The sequence below is a fragment of the Brassica rapa genome, unplaced genomic scaffold (genome assembly GCF_000309985.2).
Source record: "Brassica rapa cultivar Chiifu-401-42 unplaced genomic scaffold, CAAS_Brap_v3.01 Scaffold0173, whole genome shotgun sequence".
NCBI classification, from domain to species: Eukaryota; Viridiplantae; Streptophyta; class Magnoliopsida; order Brassicales; family Brassicaceae; genus Brassica; species Brassica rapa.
In genome coordinates, this window is record NW_022610117.1 from 17,501 (window position 1) to 23,991 (window position 6,491).

Genomic DNA, 6,491 nt, shown 5'->3' on the forward strand with positions numbered 1-6,491 from the left:
AAACTCAGCGGTGATCCCACCTGCCCTGGGGTCGCGTTGAGGACTTTGGGTCAACAAGAGCTTTTGGACCGGAATGTCTGACTATATGACGAGAATCGAATTCACCACTGCATTTTAAGACGCTCCTGGCGTCCTTAGCTCGGATTTTGGCCAACCGCATGCGGTAACACACGGGAGATCAGCTTCCATCCCATATCCCTGAGAGGATGGGGGGACGATGATTTGTGACACCCTGGCAGACGTGCCCTCGGCGAGAAGGCTTGGGGCGCAACTTGCGTTCATGGGATTCTGCAATTCACACCAAGTATCGCATTTCGCTTCGTTCTTCATCGATGCGAGAGCCGAGATATCCATTGCCGAGAGTCCTTTCAGACTTTACATTGCAGCACTGCTTCCGAACAAACACCGTCTCCGGGTTGGCGAAAGCAGGCTGTTTAGTAGCATTTTCCTTGACACTTTTCGTTATGGGGTTTGGTGATATCCGGAAATTATGCGTTTGATCCAACCAAAACTGAAGTCTTGGGCATGGGTGAACGCATAACCACGGAATCGGCAGGCACAGTAAGAAACCAGCCTACCGAGAGTGATTTTTCATCGTTCTCAGGTCGTTCTGTTTCCAGGGTATGACAATGATCCTTCTGCAGGTTCACCTACGGAAACCTTGTTACGACTTCTCCTTCCTCTAAATGATGAGGTTTAGTGGACCTCTCGCGACATCGCTGACGGCAAACCACCCACGTCACCGCGATCCGAACACTTCACCAGATCATTCAATCGGTAGGAGCGACGGGCCGTGTGTACAAAGGGCAGGGACGTAGTCAACACGAGCTGATGACTCGCGCTTACTAGGAATTCCTCGTTGAAGACCAACAATTGCAATGATCTATCCCCATCACGATGAAATTTTAAAGATTACCCGGGCCTGTCGGCCAAGGTGTGAACTCATTGAATACATCAGTGTAGTGCGCGTGCGGCCTAGAACATCTAAGGCATCACAGACCTGTTATTGCCTCAAACTTCCTTGGCCTAAACGGCCATAGTCCCTCTAAGAAGCCGGCCGTGAAGGGATGCCTCAACGTAGCTAGTTAGCAGGTTGAGGTCTCGTTCGTTAACGGAATTAACCAGACAAATCGCTCCACCAACTAAGAACGCCCATGCACCACCACCCATAGAATCAAGAAAGATCTCTCAGTCTGTCAATCCTTACTATGTCTGGACCTGGTAAGTTCCCCCGTGTTGAGTCAAATTAGGCCGCATGCTCCACTCCTGGTGGTGCCCTTCCGTCAATTCCTATAAGTTTCAGCCTTGCGACCATACTCCCCCCGGAACCCAAAAACTTTGATTTCTCATAAGGTGCCAGCGGAGTCCTAAAAGCAACATCCGCTGATCCCTGGTCGGCATCGTTTATGGTTGAGACTAGGACAGTATCTGATCGTCTTCGAGCCCCCAACTTTCGTTCTTGATTAATGAAAACATCCTTGGATAATGCTTTCGCAGTTGTTCGTCTTTCATAAATCCAAAAATTTTACCTCTGACTATGAAATATGAATGCCCCCGACTGTGACACCCCCGATCGTAGTTGACCGGAAATGACACGGTTGATGTTCCTCGATGGTCAATCTGAGGTTCTCAGAATACTTCTGATCGCCTTAGACCAACAACCAAAGAACACCAACGCTCCTATCAGATATCACTCTAGGCTTTTCAACCCAAAAAGAAATTTCCGATAGTTAGTTTGTCCGGACAAGGACTAATATCATATGGAACCTGTATTTTAAAAACATTATTTATATATCATTTAAAAACATCTTACAAAATTTGATATAAATTAACCTCGAGGTTTTCGGTCAACAAATTTTATACATAATATATATCAAAATGACTTTGCAAGGATAATAAAACTACCGCTGGCTAATGATGTTCCTTCCCGTCCTAGAGTAAGGTCTCCCGTCTACTAGTTACCTGCATCACAAATGAGTCATGAGTAACTAGTTTACTCAGTGAGCCTAGTCCCGCATCTGGTATTTATATATACCAGACCCAAGAAACCACAAAGGCTAAACGAGTCTAGCGAGTTAGCATCACCATCATCGCCATCAGATATTCAAAAATTGAACATATAATGCTGCATGCAGTTACACGGCCTCCAGGGTGCGACCCCAGCATCGTGTCTTCGTGACCTTGTTCCATATCGCAGGACCAATTCACGGTAATCATCATTCATACGGGAATATTTTGGAAGACAGGTTTATAATAAGACTTCACATGATTAATAATTCCATACTTAATTATATTTAATACTATACATATGTATTAGTCCTTGAGAACAGGTACTAAGGTTTGGAATAAACCTCTATGATCATTCATAAATATTTAATAAGTGTTTACACTAAGTAAACACCTTACCAATTCAATATTGATCAAGAGATAAAGCCTATCAATCCTCTACAATCAGGACGTTCAATCAAGAAATATTCATTCACTACTCATCAATCATCTATCTAGACTCACTTTTGATTCCATGAGATTGGCTAAGGAAGACTATGCTTGAGCTCAAGCTAATCACACTCAGCTTCTGGAATATTCTCGATTTAAAACCACCACAAGGATCCGGCTGAACCGAACTTTATCCTTGACCATCTGTACCAATAACAGAACGGTTGGAACAAAGGTTAATCAGTCCGGTTCAACCCCACAGTTCAAGATTCAGGACAGCTACTAAGGCAAGTCCAAGGCAGCTTCAGTTCGGTTCAAACATAAATCATTTCAGCTAAGTTGTCTAGATGCTAGGGGACCATGAACTGAACTAATATAAATCCACACAAGGGATTAAGAAATTAATCCAGAGAGGAAGAACAACAACTCATCCAGCTGGTTACAATCTAAACTGATCTGGATCAAAAGGCAAAACAGTTTACCGGTTCAAATCAAACACTGTCTGAACCCAACTGATATTCCACTTTAAGATGAAGCCACGCCAAACCTGATCTGTACCACATCAAGAAAAGGTCGGACTCAATCAGAACAAAGCTGAATCGCAGTCAATCCAACAGAAATGCTCACATAAAACTGATCCACACAACAACTTACATATTTACCGATTAAAATCAAAGGATGAAGAACATGGGTGATTCTCAACTTCAGGAAACCAAATCTCCAACTCTTTACCACACAAATACTCACTGATTAAAGTCACAAGATGGTAAGAAAGGGTCGTCCATGCTCAATTCCCTTCTCTGAATTTTTTCTGAATTTTTCAACTAGTTTTTCTCACAGATTTTTCTCTCTTCTTTCTCTCTTTCTCTCTGAATTTTTTCCTGGTTTTTCTTGCAGTAACAGGACGTCCAGAGGAGAGAAGAAGGTGTTTTAAAGCATAAAGAGTTACTTCAGATGAGGGTTTACTCCCACACAAGGCAAATCTGAGGCTGGACAGGTGGAGACATGCTTCAGCACACAAAGCACAAGCAGCTGAACTTTTCCTTCCCATGAAGAAAGCTATAAGCAGCTGAAGCAAGTAGCTTGTGACCAGCATGTGACTTCTAATGAGAAAGCAGACAAGCAAGAAGGTTCAGGTCATGTGAAATAATTACTGAGGAAGCAAGTAGGCTAGAAGGTGCAAGACATGTGACTATTCAGAAATAATTTTAAGAGTTTTGTCTATATTTTTTGGACTATTTCGACTAAATATTTTTCATCATTTGAATCTCATCATACTCTGAATAAACTCGCCCAGCATGAATAAAAATCGACAATAATAATTAAAACTCGACCAGAATCATCAAGAGATGGTTTTTCGACCAAAAGAAAGCCCCGTCGAGAGATTAATTCACCGTTTTGATTTTTATTTAAATTCTGATCGATCAATCTTCAAACTGATCTTAAAGAATTTTTCTCGACCAAAATTCTATCTGCTCGTGAGGGCCGAAGGCCAACACAATAGGATCAAAATCCTATGATGTTATCCCATGCTAATGAATACAGAGCGTAGGCTTACTTTGAGCACTCCAATTTCTTCAAAGTAACAGCACCGGAGGTACGACCCGGCCAGTTAAGGCCAGGAGCATATCGCTAACAGAAGAGACAAGCCGACCGGTGCTCACCGAAGGCGGACCGGGCGACCCATCCCAAGGTTCAACTACGAGCTTTTTAACTGCAACAACTTAAATATATGCTATTGGAGCTGGAATTACCGCGGCTGCTGGCACCTGACTTGCCCTCCAATGGATCCTCGTTAAGGGATTTAGATTGTACTCATTCCAATTACCAGACTCAAAGAGCCCGGTATTTTTATTTAATTGTCACTACCTCCCCGTGTCAGGATTGGGTAATTTGCGCGCCTGCTGCCTTCCTTGGATGTGGTAGCCGTTTCTCAGGCTCCTTCTCCGGAATTGAACCCTAATTCTCCGTCACCCGTTACCACCATGGTAGGCCACTATCTTACCATCGAATGTTGATAGGGTAGAAATTTGAATAATGCGTCGCCAGCACTAAGGCCATGCGATCCGTCGAGTTATCATGAATCATCAGAGCTACGGGCAGAGCCCGCGTCGACCTTTTATCTAATAAATACATCCCTTTCAGACTTCGGAGTTTGTTGCACGTATTAGCTCTAGAATTACTACGGTTATCCGAGTAGTAGTTACCATCAAACAAACTATAACTGATTTAACGAGCCATTCAAAGTTTCACAGTCTGAATTCGTTCATACTTACATATGCATGGGTTAATCTTTGAGACAAGCATATGACTACTGGTAGGATCAACCAGGTAGCATTCATAAATCAGGGCAAGACCACATCATATTCCCGCAGATACATGGAAAGTGGGAACAAACGCAGACTTGACCGTCATCTTTTGTCCGGAGACAAACGTGCTTAGCGGGACAGAATTTCTTCGAGTCACCGCCATAATATTTCCGCAACCGAGATCTCAGCAAACAGCTTATTCACCTTTTCGAACAATGCATAAATTATGCAAAGACGCAAGGATCACAAGTCCCGGCTTATGTGTTCACGACTTCCCCACTGAAGGAGATGCCGCAAACAACATTTTAAGCAAAGCTTAACAATTCCTTCCAGATAGGTACGCAACACAGGCCCGGGATAAGTTCAACAAGCATAAAACTATGCTAGTGAAGAAACTGAGGAGGATAGTTGGTCTATAGTTGGGTGCCCTAGCACAGAGCCTACAAACACTAGCTATCCAATCACCACTCATACGCTGAATGTTCATTTGCCCCGCTAACATCAATCTTTCCAACCACTCTTGAGATGTAATCAAAAGAGCAACTGGAAGACGGATGAAACCAGGCCAAGACCATACAATCACGAAAATTTGAAGTTAGGGGCAAAACGGTCCGCCGGAAAATTCGCTGGAAAAGTTACCGGAAAATTCACCGGAGACAATCCGGCCATCGACCTCAACCCAGCCATCGATAGTGTTGGTGTAACACCCCGATCAGGCCGACAAGGCCGTGGTCGAAGCCTTACATCGCTCGGTCCACTTCCTGGCTGAACCTCTTAATTTTTGCCCTTTATTTATAATATCGCCTAAAGGCGAGGGCTAACTTAAACCTTAGCTAAAGACTCCCCTAGTCATTAATAGCCTAGATCCTTTCAACAGATACGCAGCTGATTATTCTCTAATTAACCATTGGTCTAAAACTAATCTAACACTTGTCTGGTCAAATCACCTTAGCCTTGGTTAGTTTACTCAACTACCAATAAGCTTAAAGGTCAATCCTAAATCCAAACCAAGCCATACGATTCTGAGGTTCCATTCCCCTAAACCATTCTATCTAGATCTACATAAGTAAATGCTAGATCATACCTTTGCCACATCTTTGGAGTTTATTAGCTCATCGGTCCTCCATTAACTCAAATTGCTCTTGCTTGACAGCTGGACCATGATCACTCAATGATCTTACTTAAGGTCCTTGTGACTCATGCATCAAACAACTCCCCTAGGTACTTAGTCATTCAACCAACCATCCCCACAGCCATAAGTAACCTTTGAGAAGTCTTTGAAAGGATAAGGGTTTGCATCTGGCATTTCTCGGCTCATGCACAGTCCGAAATCCTTTTGCCTTATAAGCAATAGTACCAAGTCCATCTTCTGGACTGACAAAGCTCATTAGATCCTAAGTCAATCAACCAACCATCCTCACATGACTTGGAACTCATGAGTCATCATCTGGCCTGACCGGCCTTGGAACTTAACCCAGACAACAGATATGATTTGTTCATACCAACCGATGCATTCATTAATCAGATTAGGACCGACACCTTGAACCATCATTCAGAGGTCAGGTCTTCCATACGCAACCATGATCAGATCTTACACGACCTTCCTTGAACAATCACACTTAGGCTCGGTATCTATGGTCTACGACACATAGTACTAGCCACGCACTTCGTCATGACTCTTAGCCAATCTCAAAGCTATCAACACCAAGGTTGATATCTAGAAGCATCACATCAATACTCTTACTC

The 6,491-nt window shown here is 43.3% G+C and overlaps 2 pseudogenes; both read right to left on the bottom strand.

Moving 5' to 3' along the window:
* LOC117129816 overlaps positions 1-34 on the bottom strand; it is a 3,173-nt pseudogene extending 3,139 nt beyond the window's left edge.
* A 191-nt stretch (positions 35-225) lies between these two features.
* On the bottom strand, positions 226-365 carry LOC117129815 (annotated as a pseudogene).
* Positions 366-6,491: the final 6,126 nt, after the last annotated feature.